The sequence below is a fragment of the Amblyomma americanum genome, chromosome 8 (genome assembly GCF_052857255.1).
Source record: "Amblyomma americanum isolate KBUSLIRL-KWMA chromosome 8, ASM5285725v1, whole genome shotgun sequence".
In the NCBI taxonomy this organism is placed as follows: domain Eukaryota; kingdom Metazoa; phylum Arthropoda; class Arachnida; order Ixodida; family Ixodidae; genus Amblyomma; species Amblyomma americanum.
Genome location: NC_135504.1, coordinates 60,207,404 through 60,231,546, shown reverse-complemented (window position 1 = coordinate 60,231,546; position 24,143 = coordinate 60,207,404). Strand labels below are relative to the sequence as shown.

Here is a 24,143-nt window from a genome sequence, read left to right as displayed (position 1 = left end):
GCCGGGTCTCAAGTCTGCAGCATTTTTTATTTGCAAAACTTGTATGTGTGCTGCAGGTTCTCCACTGTGCGAGGAAGAAAGTGCAGCTGACGCACAGAATGTTTGCTACCTTCGTACGGTGCTCCCAATGGGAACGCATGCGTCGCGACAACCTATTTCTTCCTCTAGAGTCTGGTGGAATAGGCCTTGTTCACTTATTTGTGCATCAACTGGTTTCGAGTTTTTTTTTTATTTTGGAGATAGGCAAACCGCCTTTATTTATTAGCTGTGTTTATTAGGCGTCTTAGTGCTCATTTGCCTTTCCCCTTCGCACCGACTGGACACAATCGTGAGGGGCCTTTATAGGGATTCCTCAAAGAAGTTGCTGACACCTTAAATTTACTTACTGTGCGCTTTCCTTTAGACTACCTCTATGGCCTCTCCAGCGGGCAGATGACTCAGGCACTTACATAACATTTATTTCTTGTCCCGTTGTATCGGCAATCCTTCCTGGAGTTTCTTGACACCACTGTTTTAAAACGTTTTAATCGAATGTGCATTTATTGTGCTGCAAGAAAGTTCTTCGTTAAACTGCACACATCTACGCTGCCTGTGAGGGCATGACATCAAAATGCTGCGTTCTTCTGGGACATATCATACTGCAGCGAACACAAGCAATATTTTGAATATTTTGAAATCACACCCCACAGTATCCGTTTTTGCCTGTGGAGAAAAACTCCGTTGTGCCATTAGATATATTTATGTTGCTGGTCAGTCAGTCAGTCAGTCAGTCAGTCAGTCAGTCAGTCAGTCAGTCAGTCAGTCAGTCAGTCAGTCAGTCAGTCAGTCAGTCAGTCGGTCGGTCGGTCAGTCGGTCGGTCGGTCGGTCGGTCGGTCGGTCGGTCGGTCGGTCGGTCGGTCGGTCGGTCGGTCGGTCGGTCGGTCGGTCGGTCGGTCGGTCGGTCGGTCGGTCGGTCGGTCAAGCGAACGGGCGGGCGGGCGGGCGGGCGGGCAGGCAGGCAGGCAGGCAGGCAGGCAGGCAGGCAGGCAGGCAGGCAGGCAGGCAGGCAGGCAGGCAGGCAGGCAGGCAGGCAGGCAGTTTTTATTTGCAGGAATATCACATCATCCTGTGGGTGGCAGAGACTCCGGGGAGACTCCTCTGTTCTCCCCTGGGATGTAGCGGTAAGAATGGGCTGTAAGGATGAGATAAATGGTTGTCAGGAAACTAGTCTTAGGAGTTTGGACTGCGTTTAACCCTTACCAAACTCCCAAAACCTAAATAATGTTTCGATAATAAAAAATATTTGTGCAGCGACTTAGCAAAAAAATGTTTGTCAGGAAAAAAATCGGTAGCACCCGTCGCGGTGGCTCAGTGGATAGGGCGCTCGGCTACTCAGCCGGAGTGCCCAGGTTCGAAGCGGACCCCGGCGGCAGCGTTTCGATGGAGGCGAAACGCAAAAAGGCGTCCGTGTGCTGTGTCATGTCATTGCACGTTAAAGATCCCCAGGTGGTCCAAATTACTCAGGAGACCTCCACTATGACATCTATTTCTTCCTTTCTTCTTTCACTCCATCCTTCAACCCTTCCCTTACGGATCGGTTCAGGTATCCACTGAGATAAGTGAGACAGTTACTGGGCGTTTTCCTTCTATAAAAACCGATTTATTTAATTAGTTTGGGCGGAAATGAAGACAGCGAGTTTATGGCTCTGATCCTTCGAATATGTCTTGGCTCCATTACTGGCCTCCCTGGACAGGACAGGGTGTGCGTCTTATTGTCCAATGGTGCGGCCCCACTCTCGGGCTGCCAGACCACCCACCAAACTCCGGCTCAGCTACCTGGGACCCCTCCATAACGCCTGGTTCTGCAGGCCGTTCCAACCACAGACCAGGTCGTCGGTTTTTCCGACCCACTGGGGTGTTTACAACCTATTTGCTACTAACCGTCGAGTGGTTTTCGCGTTTTTGCAGACACCGGCAGTATGTATGATGTGATGCTACCATCAGAGGCTTAGATCGTCAGCCTGTAGGATCACCCGCCTTCTTCACCATTACTTAACACCTCTGGGGGACCCACCCGTGGCTCCAACCAACCATGCACGCACTTATTTTCTCCCCTAGCTTTCTCCCCACCTACAAAGGAGGGAGTGCTCAGTGCAGGGCTGACCAAGGCAACCTACCGAGAACTTGGCTTAAGGTGAGATGACCCGCGCCTACTCCGCCGGTTGTCCACAACATCGACGGTTTTTGCGTTCGGTCTTACTACGACTCCCTTCCTCAACGTCCCGCGCGGCTTTTACGGCCCCGCGGCCGGCCAAAGACCGCTTCCCCGAGGCGTCGGTTTAGAGCCTGCTATTATAAACCTCCGCGCGGACCCGGTTTCTCCGGAACCCAGACGTGCACTCTCCCGCGTGCGGAGAGAATTAGGATGTATATGTAAACCTTTCGGTCAATTTGTACATGCCTTCCGTGCAGGATTCCGTGGGTCCAATCTGAATATAATTCCAGGCCTGCCTCCGCTCAGGTATCGGACCTCAAGGGCGCGACAGGCCCTCATTGTCACGTGGTAGTCGCTGCCACTGCCATGGGGTTCGCACCCCAGAGGATAGGTCCCGGCCATTGCCATACCCACAGCTGGCGTGGCCCCAGAAGAGAGCCTAGTAGTCGAAACTACACCGCCCCGAAACTGGGGGCTGGGGGCGGCCACGAGCAGGCCCCAGAGTCAGATTTTCCATCTTTCTGGTGCAGCAGTGAGGACGGCCAAACTTAATAAAAACCTTGAGCTCTTGACCTGGAATACGAAATTAAGGCTCATAAACTGTGTTCAATATAGCAGCCGTGCCAGTAATTATTTCGATTAATAATTCCAAGAGCAACTAATAAAGCCGACAGAAATAGACAAGGCCAACAGCGCCTAAATAACACAGAAGAAAAATACGTTGCACATCCGTAGACAACTTTAGTGCATATTAAGCATGACCAAAGCTTTCAAACTGCTGTCAGAAGTTTAGCAGTATACCCACAGCCTGCAGTGCAAGGTTTATTGTGTTACACAATATTTAGTTGCTGCGCCTCATGTTTATTGTGAATAGCATAAGCTGTTCACACCACTTATCTTCACCTGCAGCTTGTATTGTCGCTGCATAGTACCAAGTTTTAGTTGTGACCTCGACACAGACAATGAAAATCAATTACTGTGCCAAATGAACGTTTGCAAGTATTTTTCCTCAATGTAACCGCCGAAAGCACCCTCCAAATTAAAAGCGCATCTGCATTTTAATTTCATGAAATGGTTTTTGACAGAACACGTTAGAGCAGGATATCGACACAGTAAAACACATGACAAAAGTCCTGAGAGCAATACCACTCACACAATGCTCTGAGGGTTGCAAACGGAATGTAGAAAATAATTGAACACTTTAAACATAATTACTGTCATAAAGTACAAATATCGCTCTCTTTGTCGCTTTGCAACCATGATCGCAGGCCAGAAAATCGAGCAAAGGTAGCTGCGAGAAAACTAATAAAGTATGGCGAGGTCGAAAACGCAGGCAACAGCTCCACCACTTCAACTAATACACGTGAGTCGTGTACTTCCTGAAGGCGAAAGGTTGGGTAGACATTTTATACGATACAGACTTAAAACTGTTGTGGACCTATAGAGCAAGGTTCTAAACTAAGAACAAAGCTAACGTGGCCACTTTCATTACAGTATCGATCACCACCTGTGTAATCTTTTTCTGCCAGTGTTACCGCCGGCCGCTATGACCTAAATTTTGAAAACGCACCGACGCAATCCCCGAAGCACAACAACTGGCAGTTATTTAATAAACGCCAACAGTTACGATCTGTGGAGCGTTGGAAGAAACGCATAAAAAGTAGCAAAGAGTTATCACTGCAGCATAATACGTGGGACCTAACTGAAACCAAACATGAAAGCAGGAACCCGAGTCGCACCTGCACAGACACGAACAAGCGCGGAGTTCCCGCACAATAAATGAAACTGTCGCACAATGCGTCGTTGACTACTGTGTAGCCCATGCCGTATTGGATGACTTGCGAGCGAATAATACGAATGCCACATAGTATACAGCGGGTCTCCTGACTGCGCGCAGCGATCACGCAGTAGACGAAGCGCCGGAGTGATTGTTGGCACCAAACACTCAAATCACTCCACACAAACAAAGCTCTTCATCGAATTCCACCTTAGGATGTGCGTAGACGGCACTAAGGTTTGATTACGAGTGCTGCAAGGGCAATATGGATGGCTTCGGCCACTTCGGTAGAAGTTCGTTTGCGCCTTAATCGCAGAGGAACCCGCATTTTTATTCTTTTTTTTTCCCCCTTGGGAGCGCCCCAGCGTGAAGCCTTTGCCGCAGCTGTGTTGGCTGCAGGAGGTTCTTTGAGGGGCAAAATCCGCTATGTTTCTGAATTGTATGCGGCTATAGTGCCTAACAAGGAAACTTGTCAACGGAGGCGCATGAGCTGACGGAGGTAGCCGGGGCTATTTCAAAGCAAGTTCAGAAGGTCACGTAGACATCGGGAATAGAGCAAATTTACAGGATTGCAATTATGTCTGCTTAAGAAAGGAAATGCGAAAGCCTTTTCTTTTCTTTTCTCCCTAATTTTTAATTTTTTGGAATTTTCTTTACTTATGTTATTTTTATTTTTACACTTGAATACTTAATATTTTATATAGTACATATCTTTGCTTAACTTACTTTCTTTTAAATTTTTAACGTCTATACATCTTATTACATTTGTTTGCTCTGAATTTTGTTTACATTTTTCTTTGTTTCTTTCTATTTGTTTTGTTTTTTATTTGTTTTTATTTTCCTTTTTGTCACACATATGCTGCTTACCAATTGCTGATTGACAGTTCGTACGGACAACTTCTGTCTACAAGTTTCGTCCACGCCATTCAAGAGCCAAGAAATGCTTAAGCCTTAATACCGATGTAAAACAAACGCCTGCCATTAATTCGGCCGCAGAGAGTTGTCACTGAAACACTTCGGTGGTACTCAAGGTTTCCTAGAGTACATGAAAGGTGATGGTAATCACAAGTGTTTCTTCAAAATGGTGTTCGCATGATCTTCATGTGGGTAGTCATTATTTCAGGTCAAGTCGAGTCAAATAAGGTTTATTTCAGCATCGAATGTGTGCTGGACTGGCGTGATGTTGAAGAATAAAGCAAAACACCCAAACGAGGCTTCGCATGCGCGCTCAACGTTGATAAACACCGTCGTTGCCAACGCCAGGAGGTCCTGTCAGTAGGAACCGAGGGAAGTGTGCCGTGTCATAATCTGGAAACTAAACAATACATCATTTAAAGTCATTTCCATCAGAAAAGCGGGATGTGATTTTTTATTTACAGGAAATTATAAAAGAAATGCTTGTGCTGACTCCTGGGTTGATAATTCGCGCAATTCCTTCGCGTGCTGGCCTGGGAGCTGTTCAGCCGCTAGCGCTCGTCGCGTCACTCTCGTTCTGGGTATAAAGCAAATTTTATCCGTCCGCCAGAGGCGGCTCGCTAGGCTGACTGATAGCGGAGAGCTTTGTAGGTACGTGTTCTCGAATCTATTTCTCAAGTGAAGCTCTTTTAAGGCTTCAGAGAAGAAGCTTTGCAATGGTCAACGCATCAGAACAGTATAAATGAAAGCAGTGTAGCAGCAGTGTAGCAGGAAAGGTTACTGTCGTTCAAGTAATACTCTTTTCTTCGTCTCGGCTGCCTTACGATATACTTTTGTGGTGATGTGCATGCAGCGCCTCTTATAAAATCTATGCATTATCAAATCAGGAGCCTCAAAATAAGTTGCACTGTAATTTTTATCCTGTTTAAAGTGTTAAAAAATGGATACTAGTGCACTTACGCGTTCGTGCTGCTCAATACATTTCTTGGAGAGAATTTATTAGCTGCTCAATACATTTCTTGGAGAGAATTTATTAGCGCTTCTTTGAACGCCACTAAGCACCGAACGAGAACAGGGAACACAGAAAATAGTGATCGCTGAAGCCTCCTGCATACGTAGGTCGCAATTCGAGTGCTCAGCACTAGGTTTTGTAGGTCGAAAATACACTACATTGAGGCATACATTGGATGGAAGGCAAGTGTTTCAGGATATGCGGAAACTAACATCAAACAATGTGATATGCTAGAATAAACATACGCATGTTCTACTTGTAGGCGTCTATACACAGCGTGTAGTCGAATTATGTGAGAAAAGATGATCGCATAGAAACGCTTTTATTCGTCACAGGACCAACTTATTTGTCTTTAAGAAACATTCCGGCACAAACTGGCGGTTACTATATAAATCTTAATTGTTTATAGCTTTGCAAGGTGCATTTTTAAACGTATTTTCTATTCGTCTGAAACCAAGGACCCAGGTGTAGGAAATCGAAGATTTGGTTAAGGATAAGCAGTGTAGTCGAAGGATTTACATCGGGCCCGAATGGGATTGAATACTGAAAGAAAAGAAAGGCACATCTTACTGTTTGTTTGTTGACGGGAGGTCCGTCTGAAAAAGAGACAAAAATTTTTTTAGTTTGTAATTGGACTACTCCGCGTTATATGAGAAGGATAATTATGTTGCTTGATGACAATCTAATCGCGAACTCTTCTTGTGGCGTAGATCTCGTCAATGCGTGCCGCAAATAAACAGGCTGAACATAATGACAGAAACACTGTTACTTTTTAACTCTTCTTACATCCGCTGCGCCAGTATACATAAAGAAGGCTTCCGGTTGATTAATCTTCGAAGTTCCTAATCAAAGTTTTCAGGAAATTTTTTTTACTCGCTCTCCTATTTAATCTAACCTGTATAACGGGAAAATACTGCATCCACGTTAGCTTTTACCCATTTTTAATCGTGCCCCTAAGGTTGCCAATTGGTCATGCAGAAAGATTTCTTGTTTTGGTTGAAGAGCATTCTGTATAAAAAGAAAATCAACCATAGCATTCTTGTTCACAAGAGAACGTGAACCCCTGAGTCTTAACAATGGACGGACGGTACACTATTTGCTGACCAGGCAACGCTTCGAGGCACAGCGGACTTCAAGAAACAGCAGTTTATTTCGGCAGTGTTCACTCCTTTCGAATTTCAATGCAAGCGAATTCGAAACTACTGTAGCGAGAGCTACACTACGCTAGCACTTCGAGCTTTCAGCGTGGCACCCCTTGAGCTACGTGGGCGCCCTTGAGCTCCATGGCTGGTCATGTGGGGTGGAGCAGCTGCCGGCGGCGCGGCGCGCCGGCGAAACCGAGTGGGTGGGGGGAGTAAAGAGGGGGAGAGAGTGAATACACGTCTAGGGACGAAGATGAAGAAGGAACGCCCAGCGAAACGGAGCGGCGAAGGACTTACTTTGCAAATCGACTGAGCGAGTTCCACTCTGCCAGATGTAGCTATCACGTCACTACAGGTTTAACCGGAGCTAAACCACAGCCATTTTCCGTATGCTAAACGTGTTTTCTATACCATCTGTCGGGAGCTTTATAAGAGTATTTCTTGAAGCAGACCGCAAGGCAATACGTGCTTTGATGTAGGCAGTATGAGAATTTTCACATTTCGATCCAGGTTTTTAGCCTTACCAGCATTTTCAATGAGAAAAGTGATTGTCAGACACTCTACCACCGTTTTCAAAAATGCCCGTGGACAAATGCAAGATGCGTTTTATGCAAAGCAGATACAAGAAGTCGCATTTATCTGGAAAAAATAGTAATAAAACCAAAATGTGTGCTTCGCACTAAGCGGCGCATCTAGGGGCGGGGAGCGATGGAAAGTTTTGTGTGCATATGAGTGCGCGATATATGTTCAAATCGACTCTTGCTTTTTTCGCAAATAAATTGCATAGTGCTAATAACGGCTGCGCGAATTTTATATACGTATGTTTCGCAAGGACAGCATACTTACATAGGCGAGTGTAAGAATACTAAACTGGCCTTGTAGATGTCTCTATGATGGCAACAACGATGGCAACACACGTGCTTTAGCACAAATTTCCATGTTAAACAAGCGAAGAAAGTCCGTTCAGAGCCGACGGCAGTGCCCTGCTGTACACGCAGTCATCGCTGCGGATGCTGTCAGGCGATGTCGCCTAAAGCTGATGTGCTACGCTTGTGGAATGGGACTCAGCCTTTACCATAGGTTCCTTTTGCGGTAAGCAGGTTCAAAAATCGTATTTTTTTTTTTTATTTGCAACTAGCCACCGATTCTTGCACGGTTTAGACCAGTTTCTTGTCGCCTCGGAAACAACAAGACGTCCGCTGTACTGAGAGCAGCGCGGGCATCGGTAATGCTGCTAGAGCCCCTGAGCTTTCGACTGGGGAGAGGGAAAATGGAGAGATAAAAGTCATTGGATTGCCCGTTCAATTAGGGCTCTGGAGAAGTCGAGAAAAAAAATTAGCGAAACAAAGCTATGACAGTGACGATAGGGACGACAACACCAACAATGTTCTCCCAGTTTAGATGATGCGACAGAAACAGAACTCGGACAAGAATCGCGTTTGGGAAGCATGTCAGCCACTGGCAATGTAGCGAGCCATTACAGCCGGAAAGAGGATCTTCCCCAATCTAGTAGACACTTTGCACGCAAGAAAAGCCTTACAGTTATCTGTGCTGGGCGCTCATCACTTAACAGTGGCAATCACTGTAACCATGAACACGGTTGCGCGTCTCTTTCTATATCGCCAGAGCCATCTACCGGCACCGTGCGCAATTTAGATTGACGCGTAGCGCGTTTCCAGTTGACTTGGCCTTCCTGCTTGGGCATCATGTCATCAGATCGCCCGTCTGATACGCGCGATTTTTTTAATCCGGTGAAACAACCTCAAATGGTGCACTCCCAACGCCAAGAATGGCCTCTCCCATGTCTCTCCAAATAAACCTTTCCTTAGCCAGCTGCGGCCACCATATGGCCGCAAAGTTCTTAATCCCATCTGCCCACCTGTCTGCCGCCCACTGCTATTCTTGCCTGCTCTTGAAATCCACTCCGTTATCCTTAAGCTTAAGCGGTTATTTTGCCTTCGCATTACATGCCCTGCCCAAGACCAGTTCTTTCTCTTGATTTCGACTAGGATGGTATTAACCCGCGTTCGTTCCCTCAACCACTCTGCCCACTTCCTGTGTCTTGACGTTCTACTTATCATTTTTCTTTCCATAGCTCACTGCGTTGTCCTTAACTTGAGCTGAACCCTTTTCGTTAGCCTCCACGTTTCTTCCCCGTAAGTGAGCACTGATAAGATTCAGCTGTCATACTTTTCCCTTGAGGGATATTGGTAAACTTCGATTCATGACCTGGGAGAACCTGGCATATGCGCTCCATCCCATTCTACTTATTATAGCTTTTTCCTTCTCATGATCCGGATCAGCGGTCGCTACCTGTCTTAAGTAGACATATTCCCGTACCACATCCAGGATATCGCTACCAATATTGTGAACTGGTGTTCTCTTGCTAGGCTGTCGAACATTATTTTGGTTTTCTGCATGTTAAATTTTAGACCCACCACCCTGATCTGCTTGTCTAGCTCATTGATCATGCTTAGCAGTTATTCTCCGGAGTGACTCAGCAAAACAATGTCATCAGCGAATCAAAATTATTTAGATATTCTCCATTAACTCTCATGTCCAACATTTTCCAATTTACACTTCGGAATGGCTCCTGTAAACAGGCGGTGAAGATCATTGGCGAGATCGTGTCGCCCTGCTTGACGCCCTTCCTTATTAGAATTTTATTGCAGACTTTATGGAGGACAACGATAGCTGTGCAGTTGCTATAGACATTTTCACACAAGGCTCTTCTACACCCTTATTCCGCAATGCCTGCATGTCTGCCGATTTTTCCTCTGAGCCAAATGCTTTCCCGTAATCAATGCAGGCTATATATAAGGGTTGGTTACATTCTGCACATTTCTCTATCACCTGATTGATCCAATGTGGAATATCCTTTACGAATCCTGCCTGATCGTTTGGTTGATTGAAGTATAAGGTTGTCCTGACTCTATTAGCGATTATTTTAGTAAATACCTTGTTGGTAACTGAGAGTACTTAAACTAATCAGCCTGTGACTTTTAAAATCCTTGGCGCCTCCTTTTTTATGAATTAAGATAATGTTATCGTTCTTCCAAGCTTCAGGTACGGCCGAGGTCATGAGGTATTGCGTATACAGGGTGGCTAGTTTTTTTTAGCACAATCTCCCCTCCATCCTTGAATAGAACAGCTTTTATCTGATCCTCACCAGCTGCTTTCCTCTTTGCATTGCTCCTAAGAGTTTTTTTACTTCCTGTTTCGTTACTGACAGGATCACGCATTGCTTTTTGCTACTCTCTGTCTAATTAACGTTCTGATTACACTGGCTATGCATAGATTTGAGCAGAACTCTTCGGCTACTTTAACTGTCTTATCTATATTGCTAATGGCGTTGCCCTCCTTGTCTCTTAATACATAAATATGGTTTTTACCTTTGCCTAGTGTCCTCTTCGCCGCTTTTAGGCTACCTCCGATCTTTCGAGCATGCTCAATTCTCCGCATATTAATCTTCCTGATGTAGGCTACCTTGAGCTTATTTATTAACTTCGATAGCTCTGCTAGTCCTATTGTTTTATAGGGATAGATACCATTATGCTTTGGCGTTTTTTAATCAGACCTTCCGTTTCCTGAGGTAGTTTACTGGTATCTGGTCGAGAGATTCTACCACCTATTTTACGGCGCACTCGGTAATGATCGCAGTGAGATTATCGTTCATTGTATGTACAATAATATCGCCTTCTTCAGTTAAAACCGAATATCTGTTCTGCAACGAAATCATGAATTCATGTGCTTTCGCTCTTAGCGCAAACTCGTTAATGGGCGTCCGCTTCACTAGCTACTCTAGTTCCCTGCTCCCTGTTAAAATCTAGGCTAATTCGAGACCTTACCATTCTGTGGTCGCTAGACCACAAAATACGAGGAGCGTTACTTTCCCGCTCTCCCTCAGTTGCGACGCACGACAATACCCAGAGCTCGTAGTTTTGTATCATCGCATCACGAGATCGTCCAGGGGAGTAACTAGCGCCATTGGCATTTTCTTTTGTGTCGATAAAAATCACGATTAATCGAGACGGCCGTCTTCTTTTACCAACTGGAAAACCTCAAGCGCGTAATTCAAACACTCCACAGCGATCACACAGTGCAGCAGTGAGGACGTCACTACAGAATTATTCCTTGATGTAAATGGTCCTGCCTTCATTAAATCGCCATTACGTAGTGCCTAAGAAGAAAGGAAAACAGTTCCGCTGAAAAGAAAATGCTCGAGATATAACTAGAAACGTTGTGTCTTGAATCGTAACATTGGCGTTCCAGCCCTCGACCACTGAGAAACGATTATTGGGGTCGGATAAAGGGTGGCCTTTTTTTGTTGTGGTAATAATTAAATCAGGATATAATTAAAGTAAGGATAAAAATCAAAATAGCAATGAAAAATTTCGATAGAAATTTAATTTTTAAGAATAAACATAACACAATAAAACAAAGCACAGCGCCCGTGTCCCCGTAGTGATATGCAAAGAAGTCCTCAGGTCACACCAGGAACCCATTACCGCTATCGCCTCGTAGAGCTGCCGTCAAAAGTTTTCGGAACACGAAAATTACAACAACGCCATGAACAGAAGGTTGTGCTTTGTAATTCCCAGTGCTACCTGCACAATACACCCCTCATTGCCTGGATGCTCTTCTATTCTGCGAGGAAATTGACGTTTTTCGTGATTTCGGCGTCGGGAAACTTTTGTGGGCACATATATCTTTAGGATGCAATTTCAGACTCCTCGAATTTTTACTTGAGTATAACAGCACGCTGTATTGGGCGAGTTGGACGTAGTTTTTCTTGAGGACCAGCGCAAAGCAGACGAAGTAGGAACGAAGGAGACACAGCGCCCGTGCCGCCTTCTCTTTGTCTGGTCCTTTGTCTGTTTTTGCACTGGTCTTCAAGATGAATTTTTTGTTGTGTCTAAACAAAATACAGCAGGTCTTTATAAATATTGAAACTTTCTCTGGAAGAAGAATTTTTCAGGGCAACACAAATGTTTCAAATGTTGGATACACGTTGTGTGTTTGGCATTTTCGTGCCCGGTTCAGTCAATGCCGTCCATTCTACTAGCCGGTATTGGCCGCTAAGTTTAAACGACGCCCTCCAATGTACCTTCCTGACGTCCAAGAGCCTTCAACCAACTCGTCTGGCTTTCTCTATAAGAAATCTCTTGTTCGAGAAGTTATAAATATCATTCAGGTCCTTCCTGCAGGTGAGTGACCGTCTCCTAGCAATAAACACGCGTTTAGCGTGCAATTTCTTAGCCATGTCCTGCAGCCGTGCTTTTAAATAACAATATCCCCTTGTCCTGGAGCTCTTCGGAGCACAGTTGTTTGCTTTCTTAGCTTCATCTTAAGTCAAGTTCAGTATAGAATGACAAGTGACCAGAGGCAAATACGGTACCGTTTGCAATTGGTTATAATAGGAGGAAACTGGTATATTTCTAAAGCAGTGACGTTGATCACTACTGTAGTCCTCTGGCTGAAGAAGCCGCAGTGCCGGAATAACTCAGCTGCTAAGATCGTTAGGAGTACCTCACTGACCGCTTCAGGAAACTGCTAACTAGCTTCTAAAAGCACTACCGCTTTTTCCCGTCTCTTAGATGGGGGACGGAAGCGCTATGCTGAATGTTTGAAAAATCGAAAAGTAAATTGCAGGATCGATTTTTTTTCCACTGCGGAAGCATTGATCCGGAGGTTCAGAACTTAGCAAAGTGGTCTCTTGCCGATGCATATCTGGAAGTTTAGAGTGTAGCGAAATTCCTCTCTTGGTGACGAATGCTCGGAGGTTTAGGGTCTATGAAAAAGAAATCATATTTATATCCCCGACTTGGAGCCCAACACGCGGCGGCGCGAACGAATCCGCTTCAAGGTCCGCTGTGCGACACAACGCGGTATCGCGGCAGTTTTTTTTTCTTTATTGCATGAAAATAGTGCTGGAAAGAAAGATCGGAGTATGTTCATGCCACAGAACACCAGGCTGTGCAATACGAGCCCCCAACATACCCATGCACGTCCCCACCTTCCCAAACTTCAAATGTCTGGGAGGTACACATGCATCCAGATAAGGGAGCCAGCTAGGCGTCTCTTCCAGGGCAACATATACTCCCCGCACCGAAGCGCACTGCTCACAGAACAAAGATTTCGCTGTTCGCGGTGATTAGGCGTGACTGCCCATCATACGGCTCTTCCAGATACTAAATAGTCCCATCAAGATAAATGGATCACACCGCGCTCTCGCGCTGTGCATTGTCTATAGAGCGTCGTCATCAACTTCCATGCACTCTGTCCTGCTGCCCCGTCCGCTCATCGTCGTCTTCTACGTAGCACAAATCCGTGCATTTGCATTGAATCGAGTGTAGTAAACATTCTCTCTTGATTTATTTATTTTTTTAGGGGAGGGGGTGTGGAACAAGGAAGGGCACTGCGGGAAAGTGAGCGTTCAAGGTGCTCAACAGCCCTCATTTCACTACGCTCTACTGGATCGTTATCGCGAACTTCGCGATCTGTGGTTTTGCCTGATTTTATGTGTTTTTATATCGGAAACCATGATCAGTGAGAGGAATAGGACTGAACGCTGGAAAAAGTTGTTCATGTAAAATACCACACTTTCAGTAGCTAACGAGTAAGTAGATCATTTTAGTATTGGGTAGCGTCCGGATGAGTTCAAAGCCCTAAAGCTGTTCGGGCACAATGACGTATGCCTCGTCGACGACAGTTTTAGCGGACCATATATACAGCTTTAATCAAGAAATGTAAAAAAAAGTGTCGGTGGTTTAGCTCTGGTTAAACCTGGACTGACGCGATAGCTACAGTGGCCGAGTGGAACTAGGTCTCGGGACCACCCACATGACGAACCACCTGATCAGCCACTGCTTCGCGCCGCCGGCAGCTGCTCCGCACCACGTGATCAACCACGTGACAGCGTGAAGGCTCGAAATGCTACCGTAATGTAGCTGTCGCTACATAAACTTTTGTCCCACCTACAGCGAAATATCAAAGCAATACGTCAGCCATGCAAAGGCGGAATGCATTTAATCGAAGGACGCTTAAAAAAAAAGCGTAAAGCATTTTATAATGCGAAGAACATTTTTTAAAGTATATATCGGTTGAGCAGCATGCAGGTAATATTTTGCCGTTAATTGGTCCGAATATAGGATACACCGATAACCGGAAGGTATATCGCGAGATGTAGCTCAAGGTTAAATAAAATGAAAATATGAGCGGCACATTTCGCCCTCCCTCAATATTTTGGGAGCAAACTGAATGCTGGGTACTGATGAGACCAACATGTAGCTTATATGGCTCATAGCATCCGGACAGGCCGCCATTGGAATCTTAACCTGGCAACGTATAACGCTAGAACTTAAGCTAGCGAGACTAGCCTAGCAGTGCTGTTTGAGGAACTAGCGGGAATTAAATGGGATGTGATAGTGCTTAGCGAAGTTAGGAGGACAGGTGAGGCGTATACAGTACTAAAGGACGGACACATACTGTGCTATCGCGGGTTAGAGGATAGAAGAGAACTAGGCATGGGATTCCTCATTAATAAGGATATAGCTGGCAACGTAGAGGAGCTCTACAGTATTAATGAGAGGGTAGCAGCTATAGTAATTAGGCTGAGTAGGAGGTACAAACTGAAAGTGGTGCAGGCCTACGCACCCACATCCAGCCATGATGACCAGACCGTGGAAAGTTTCTATGAGGACGTAGAATCGGCAATGAATAAAGTAAAATCGCAGTATACTGTACTGATGGGCGACTTCAATGCGAAGGTGGGCAAGAAGCAGGCTGATGACCACGCGGTAGGTGACTATGGGATAGGCTCTAGAAATAGCAGGGGAGAGTTATTAGTCGAATTCGCGGATAGAAATAATTTACGGATCATGAATGCCTTCTTCCGCAAACGAGAAAACCGGAAGTGGACCTGGAAGAGCCCCAATGGTGAGATTAAAAATGAAATTGACTTCATACTATGCGCTAAACCTGGCATCATTCAGGATGTGGCCGTCCTCGGAAAGGTGCGTTGTAGTGACCACAGAATGTTAAGGTCTAGAATTAGCTTAGACTTGAAGAGGGAACGGAAGAAGCTAGTGAAGAAGAAGACCATTAACGAGTTAGCCGTTAGAGGGAAAGCACAGGAGTTTAGGATAGCGCTGCAAAACAGATATTCGGCTTTAACTGAGGAAGATGATATTGATGTTCATTCAATGCACGATAATCTGACATCAATAATTACGGAGTGCGCAGTAGAAGTAGGCGGTAGGACAGTTCGAAAAGATACCGGGAAGCTATCTCAGGTGACGAAAGATCTGATTAAGAAGCGCCAAAACATGAGGGCATCTAACCCCAGCGATAGAATAGAACTAACGGAGCTATCAAAGTTAATAAATAAGCCCAAGCTAGCCGACATAAGGAAATTTAATATGGAGAGAATCAAGCATGCTATAAAGAACGGAGGTAACCTAAAAACAGTGAAGAGGAAACTAGGCATAGGTAAAAACCAGATGTATGCATTAAGAGACAAGCAGGGCAATGTCATTAGCAATATGGATAAGATAGTTAACGTAGCCGAAGAGTTCTATACAGACCTGTACAGTAGCCAATGAGAAAGACAGCAGTGCACAGCAATGCGTCATCCCGCCAGTAACGAAAGATGAAGTAAAGAAAGCCTTAGAAGCAATGAAAAGGGGAAAAGCAGCTGGGGAGGATCAGGTAACAGCAGATCTGTTGAAGGAAGGAGGGGACATCGTGCTAGAAAAACTAGCCACCCTGTATACGCAATGCCTTATGACCTCGACTGTACCAGAAGCTTGGAAGAATGCAACCATTATCTTCATTCATAAAAAGGGAGACGCCAAGGACTTGAAAAATTACAGGCCAATCAGCTTACTATCCGTTGCCTACAAAGTATTTACTAAGGTAATCGCTAATAGAGTCAGGCAACGTTAGACTTTAATCAACCAAATGATCAGGCATTCTTTCGTAAAGGATATTCCACAATAGATCATATTCACACTTTCTATTAGGTGATAGAAAAATGCGCAGAATATAACCAACCTCTATATATTGCTTTCATTGATTAGGAGAAAGCATTCGACTCAGTGGAAACCTCAGCAGTCATACAGGCATTGCGTAATCAGGGGGTAGAAGAGACTTATGTCAAAATACTGGAAGATATATATATATAGCAACTGCACAGCTACTATAGTCCTCCATAAAGTCAGCAATAAAATTCCAAAAAGGAAGGGCGTCAGGCAAGGAGACACGATCTCGCCAATGCTGTTCACCGCATGTTTACATGAGGTATTTCGAGGCCTGAATTGGGAACAGTTGGGAATAAGAATAAATGGAGAATACCTAAATAATCTGCGATTTGCTTATGACATTGTCTTGCTGAGTCACTCAGGAGGTAAACTGCAAATCATGATCAATGAGTTAGACAAGCAGAGCAGATCGATGGGTCTAAAAATTAACATGCAGAAAACCAAGGTAATGTTCAACAGCCTAGCAAGGGAACAACAGTTCACAATTTGTAGCGAGAGCCTAGAAATTGTGACGGAATACGTCTACTTAGGGTAAGTAGTGACAGCTGATCCGGATCATGAAAGGGAGATAACTAGAAGGATAAGAATGGGGTGGAGCGAATATGGCAAATTCTTGCAGATCATGAGTGGCAGTTTACCAATTTCCCTCAAGAGGAAAGTGTACAACAGCATATTCTTACCGGTACTCACCTACGGGGCAGAAACGTGGAGGCTAACGAAAAGAGTTCAGCTTAAGTTAATGACAACGCAGCGAGCCATGGAAAGAAAATTGATAGGTGTAACGTTAAGAGATCGGAAGCGGGCAGAGTGGGTGAGGGAACAAACACAGGTTAATGACATCCTAGTCGAAATCAAGAGAAAGAAATGGGCTTGGGCAGGGCATGTAATCCGAAGGCAAGATAACCGCTGGTCCTTAAGGATAACGGATTGGATTCCAAGAGAAAGTAAGCGTAGCAGGGGGTGGCAGAAGGTTAGGTGGGCGGAGGAGATTGAGAAGTTTGCAGGCAAAGGGTGGATGCAGCTGGCAAAGGATAGGGTTAATTGGAGAGACATGGTAGAGGCCTTTGCCCTGCAGTGGGTGCAGTAAGGCTGATGATGATGATGATCTGAAGTGGCACCGCAAGTGGCTGAGCATTCGCCGCCCATGCGGGAGGTGCGGGGTTCGATCCCCAGTGCCGCCTGGTACCGACCGGTGATATAACGGGTACAAGCTTTCCCTTGGCCTGGTGTTCGGCTTGTCAGGGTTGAAATGTTTTCAAAATGGGTCTTCGACCCCAGATTGAGTAATCGAAAATACCTTGTGCCATAGATGCCCTTGCGTCATAAAAATCCATCATCATCATCTTAGCATCCCAAGTAGATTTCACGCAACCATGACTAGACTTCGAAAGTGCACCTCTTAGCTTAATCACATTTACAGTATTCGCGATGTGCACAATTCTTGTTATTAACGATAATATAGCTCATTTGTGTCCGCAGAACGCGTCCTCACGATGCCATCACTCCAGCTGAATGCACTCTAATAGAAAAGTGGGGACACGCCAAGAATCGAACCCGGGCCGCCGGTGTGCGAGAAAGGGACGCTGTCCCTCCGCTACGACACTTCGGCGTTTGAAGGTGAACAAAGGCATGTCTAGTGAATGCACAGTTCTTAAAAACGTACCTTCGAGATGTGCATTGATGCCTACATGAGTAATTATGGCCACTCTAATTACAGATGTCGCAAATTCCCTCCGTGCTTGGTGTGCATTCGTAACGCCATCATGCGGCGCCCACTGAAAACCCCTCGCAGTGTACCGCACTGGCATAGCAGATGGCGCAGATGGCAGAGCGCACACAGCTTTCGCAATTCCGCACGTAAGGAGACTTAAGTGCTGCTCGCAATTTTTCTTTCTCTGTTGACTATATGCAAAAAAAAACTTCAAAGAAGCCTCCTGCTACCACCCTAAGAAAAAAAATTCCTGATGAAGAGCATATCTAGACCCCGCCGCTTCAGCGCAGTTAATTTCGACATTCTTAGATGTTTATTGCGCGCCTACATGCATCCTCCCTTCTCGAAAACAGGCGTGCCCTTGTGAAGCGAGCACTTCGGAAGTACCTTGAATCCTTGAATCCAGATGTTCTTAAAATCAATATCGAGCCACTGAAAAATCTTTCAGCACTTCTTTCAGCAATGTCCTCTTTACCTGTTCAAGATTGACATTAAAAGAAGATGCAAAAACATCTCCCCCATGCACCCTAGCCACAACAAGACTCAAAATCAAGTAACTATGTTCAGAATTGAAGATAAAAACGTCTTCTGAAATATATCACTGTATGATTAGAGCAAACGCGCATGGAAAAGGGAAATGCGTGGGCTCAGGCAGCTGTCAATTTAGGAGATTGAGGAAAGCAATATGCCTCTAACGAACCAATAATTTTCACGAAACCCAGTTTGGGAATTCCTGCTTATTTGCTAAACGCTGTGCAGTGTTTTGTTCATTTCGTGGGCCCTTGGATGTTGCCCGTGTAGCGACAAAGCATAGGAGAGCCTGCTCAGAACTTAGCTTTCTCACGAAGAAAGGTCAGCGTAGCGCGCGATTTTCTGTCACACTTGACGTCTTAATGGTCTTAGTATTGGCTCTCTGAACTTCGCTTTTTGGCATAGGCGCTTGCAAATGTCCATTTACTTGGTTCTTTTTTCTTGCAAATTTATTCTAACATGGTGCGGTATTTGATGGGGCTTACATTGGAGTGGCGATGGTGGCTTCGTTTCCTCTCCGCAGGCTCCTAATAACCAGGAAAAGTTCACATTATTTTGGTTTGGGTAGTTCGTTCAATTTGACGGCAACACAATATGTGCCTTGATAGGCCTATGCACTATGTAGACAAGAAAAATATATTTCCTACCATTAGAGAAAAATCTGGCGGGATATACAAGGCACGATTGTTGGCTTAAAGTAAACAAGGCATTACCATTCACTTAAAGTAGACAGGTATCGATCGGAGCGGCCAAATTCAAATTAACTGGAGCGTGTGAAAACGGCTCATGTGCATTTAGTGGAAACAATCAGTAATGGGCAGAGTCTATGAATATTTATTCCTTGATACTTTAGCAAGCATTTAACTGTCACGACTGAACGTTGAGACTTAAGGCAAAAGATTTAAACCTAATGACGACCACCTGAGGGAATGATGAAAATATAAATGATATGGGAAAGATAAGGAATCAAAATGGAGTACCGTATCTGAGACCAACGGGATTATGGGAATCTTCAAACTGATTTATGATGCCAACCGCCCTTCCATAGCTCCGGTAATACGCCATAAAGCTAGGCTGTGCCCAACTTAAGTGAAGGCGCAGGTGGTCTCAACTTAGCACAGAGCTGAACATAAAATGCAGTGACGGCGTTTCTAGGGGATATTTTTGTCAACGGCAGATTCTAACAGGGGCACTGAAGTGTGAGTGTGCCGAGCTTATCAACAGATTTTCATCTAATAAGCTGGTGATGACTCTCATAATGAACATGGTTTGGTTTGGTTTTTAGGGGTTTAACGTCCCAAAGCAATTCAAGCTATGAGAGACGCCGTAATGAAGGGCTCCGGAAATTTCGACCACATGGGGTTATTTAACGTGCACTGACATCCCACAGTAAACGGGCCTCTAGAATTTCGCCGCCATCGAAATTTGACCGCCGCGGCCGGGATCGAACCCGCGTCTTTCGAGCCAGCAACCGAGCGCCATAACCACTCAGCCACCGCGGCGGCTCATAGTCAACCGGGAAACGGCGCTTACTCAGTATTCCACTAAATTGCACCGGGCGAACTTGTGCATATGAATTGTCTGGACTAAGTGTAGCAAGCAAAGAGAACCCATGCCAAAACCACCAGACTATGGCAAAGGCCAGAATGCCTTGGGTGCTTGAAAGTTAAAAAAAAGATTTCCTGTATAAAATTTTCTGCATAAAAGATTCCATGTATTAAAATTTCCTCTATAAAATTATACAGTTCAACCGCTTTCTGTCTGAATGACTCGTTTCAACTCATGTCAGATTTAAAAGTGGCTTCATTTCACTTCGGTCCAAAAAGAATTCCAATTGGAAAATCTTATGACTGTTGTGAAAAAGGAACCGGTGCGAAACTTCTTACCTCCAGCATTGGCAGCTACCACCAAGGCTACAAGAAAAACTATCGTCAAAGTCATCTTCATGCTCGAGTCTGGAGTGGCGCCGTGTAGCGAATTATCGCTCTTCACTCTTGGTTTGCTTAAAACAAGAGAAGCCGTCCTTTTATAAGGCACTCCTTAGGCTGCAACATCATGGCATGATGAGTTTGCTGCTTTCGTACAGGTGCAGAAAAGCTGCCATAAACGCATTGCACAAAAAAAAAACAATAAAAAGCACCTTTATCCAGAGATAAACCTGTTTCAGCTCTTCATATTGCGTACCGTGTTCTTGGAAAGCGGCTCGTTTTTCTCCACATCTACGGGATAAAAAAGTCTGGAAATTCCTCATGACATTAACAAGGCAGGCGTGTTCCTGGAAATTCCTCATATCGTTGCGAAGGCAGGTGTGGTGCTGGAAATTCGTCATGACGCTAACAAGGCAGGTGTGTTCCTGGAGATTCCTAAGCTAACACAGGGCAGCACAAGTAACTGTGAAGGGTGCTGCAATTTCACATGAAACGTTTCCTGGCCTTCTTCGTGTCGCAGTCCTGTACTGGAGCTCGATCGCTGGTGAAGCCCGAACGGTTGCTGCAGACGTGACTTTTCCACCATCCATGCTCAGGATAAATGCTTTAAACTCTGCTCAAGTTCCAATATTAGTAGAACGGTGTTGTTTCTCAAAGTTTCATTTTAAATAGTTGAAAAAACTGGCATTTGGTACTTGCTAGCACCTGTATCTGAAATAAAATCGACTATACAACGGTTACCAGCCAGATTGTCATTGCTCACAGATTTAACTGTAACTTCCATAGCTTATTTTCAGAATAAAAGCCGTGTGAGGCGCCTTGCACAACACGAGTTCAGCCAACGCAATTTAACTTCATCTCGTATAAAGGCGACCTTTCCATGCTGCTAAACTTGAAAGCAAAATCATCCCCTGCACCCGACGACCTTCTAAACACGCTTCTTCGGAGGTACGCTGATCTACTGGCCAGATATTTGGTTATCATATTTCGTGCGTCTTTGTTGACCTGGAAGATACTTGATACTTGATAACCATAGGATGGCCCTGAGTTGTGCCTGTTTTGAAAAAAAGGTGATCGCCAATAAGTTTGCTGCGCTATCAAAAAGCATCAACAGGGCAAGTACTGGAAAGCTTCCATGAAGGCAGGTGTGTCAGATAGCAGTGAAAAGCATTCCAGGAACCAGTAACTCCAGGAAGGTGTCTAGTTTTTACCCTTTCCTAGCGTGATGCCCGCAGGTGGTGCTCACGCTTCTTTTTTCTACCTTCCATTCTACATATATGGGTAGTGTACTCGCAGACAGCAAACCGCATGAAGAAAAAAAAGGCTGTGGTTGATGCAAGCCCTCTGGGCGTGAGTGGTGAAGATGTTGTAATATAATCGTTTGAGGACTTTAAATAAACGGCGTTGTCGCTAGCATATGGCAGGGCCGAAACAGTGCGAACATAGTTTATGGAATGCACATCCGTTCTTCTACCTGTCGCGCTCTTTGATCCTGTGGCTGCACACACTGCAGTCTTATTTAGTATTTTATATATATTGTACCTCTCAGGGCCAGAGGCATTACAGAGGGGTAGTGGAAAAACAAGAATAAAATTAGAAAAAAATACAACAAAGAGGCAAATCTAGATAACACCTCAGTATACAGTCCTGGCTATAACTTTGTGGGACATCTCGGAATTATTAGGGTCAGCAATATCAGCGGGAAGGTGATTCCAGTCGCGTGAGGTACGCGGGAAGAATGAACGAGAAAAATATTTGGTGTTACAAGTGTCAAAACCGACTTTATGAGGATGATCAGTGCGATGGGAGACATAAAATGGGTGTGGGATAAGGCGACTGCGAAGTATGGGGTGATGGTACAATTTGTGAAACAAAGCGATACGAGCAATACAAGCGACAAAGTAATCAATTATCTGTTATTTTATGCTGATAATGTTCTGCCTAATATCAAGGTTGGGCACTGCCCTTTGTTTAATAAGCTAACTGCAGCGAACTTTGGTTTTTTTACTATTTCTGCTGTACCGGAAACAAGTTTTCTCACGCTGGTATGCGTAAAAAATAAGCATAGACATTTGGTTTATTGTAACAGACGAAGGTATCAAAACAGTTTACAGGACACTAGACGAGACGCCATATTACAGGTGAGGCTAGAGGCTATACTCTGAATAAATAAGCCCATTGGTAATGCTCGATTGGAAGATGTAAGTTTGTGAACAGGGCTTGGCTGGTTGAAAGCTTACCCTCAAGCAGTAATACGAGTTCCTAATAAAATCTCCGCCTATCTCAAAATATCTACTGACATTTTAATAAGATAATGAAAAATACAGGATATGTATTGCCGAAGTAGAGAAAATGATCATAGACAGGCAAAATCGAAGAGAGTCGAGGAAATGCTAAAAAAATATAAGATATATTCATTGAGACATTAAGGCAATGAAAATCTACAATATACGCTTTATACATTTTTATGGCAGAACACTGAATCTAAAGTTAGAGAAGTGCGCACGACAAATTTTCTGATCAGTATTAAAGAAAAATCGCTGACGCGATGCGCTTCGGTCTACTTCGCAGAGAAATCCGAAGATCGGCCCATGGCTGTCTTGCAGGAAACAATCTCGTTAACTGATTGCATAGCTCCCAATCGATCAGGACATACCCGGAACCTTCGGAGAGCCCCGCAAAGCAGCCAGTCTATTCGGCCACGCTGAAAATGACAGTTACAGAATAGCGAGCAGTCGGTAGCTCTTCCCGGGGACCAGTAATCTCTGTCCGAAATGATATTGAACGAATAGACGCCTTATTTTCTCACAAAGCCGTCGCTTGCGTCTGCTATGGCGACCATCGTTGGTGGGTAACAGCGAGATCACTGCCTTTGCTAAGCAAGGTCGGTGCGGTACACTGTAAACGCAAGCACGCCTATGCGGGAGTAAAAAAAGAGTGTACACTCCCTTTCACAAAAGGGTGTGTGAAAGAGAAGAGTTTACTCCCTGTTTACTCCTTTCACTCTGGAGTGCACAAGCCTCGGAGGCCATGCTTGCCGTAATAGTTCGGCGTTGATCGCTTGCGCTGCGAAGTGAAAGTACTCGCTCATGTCGATGACCAGGACACAGAATCCTTAACTGAATTAGTTATTTCTAAACATCGTTAATCTTATCAGTTTCCTGAAGTGGCCCATACCGCACTAAATATGTCGTTTTGCGCTATTGTTGAAATTGAACGATTTGAATAGGCGCGGTAAAGAATTATTTGAGGTGAATATGCGCTCTTTGACTTTATGGTCATGTGATGTGGGTACCAGTGGGAATTTGTGTGCTTCTGATACCATAGGTGGTGTATTTCGGCGAGCTCACTGCTGTCAACTGTGTGATCTAATGTTCTGCTGTAAATCTTGCTTATAGTCCCACCGAGAATAAATCTTCGTTGGAGAACACACGAGTGGCCTGCGGATACTGTCACTTTAGATTTCTACCGTATGTACATCATGTCCATGTACTTTGATAATAAATCTCTAAATACCTCCGCCTGCTGCTTTTGACGTCAAGCTTTTGAATTTTATGGAAGGTTTTGTACCGAGTATATGTACCAGAAAAAGAGCGGAATGTAAATATAATATGAGGGGGCTTGCTCGCAATCAATCTGCAGAACCACCGGCTGCCTTCGTATTTAACCCGTCGCTCTAACCGGATATTGACCACGTTTTTTTTTGTTGAGTTCTGCGGTGCATGAGCGACAAACTTTCCCGAATCAAGTAGAATTTGCGTCGCCGAGATGGAATGTTGCAACTGCGACCGCCGGCCTCCAGTGCTTTGCAGTGGTACGCCATCGCCGCAGCCAAACACCAGGTGTACATGCTTTCGCATTCACAGTACGTAAGTAGTCTTAATTGCCCTA

At 44.9% G+C, this 24,143-nt stretch overlaps 1 long non-coding RNA gene across 1 annotated transcript; it reads right to left on the bottom strand.

Moving 5' to 3' along the window:
• Nucleotides 1–6,448: 6,448 nt before the first annotated feature.
• On the bottom strand, nt 6,449–20,319 carry LOC144100373 (uncharacterized). The gene is made up of 3 exons (XR_013307632.1): nt 20,211–20,319; nt 18,810–18,851; nt 6,449–6,495 (listed from the first exon to the last, which is right to left on the bottom strand). It is a non-coding gene; the product is annotated as an uncharacterized LOC144100373 (long non-coding RNA).
• Between the last annotated feature and the right edge of the window lie 3,824 nt (nt 20,320–24,143).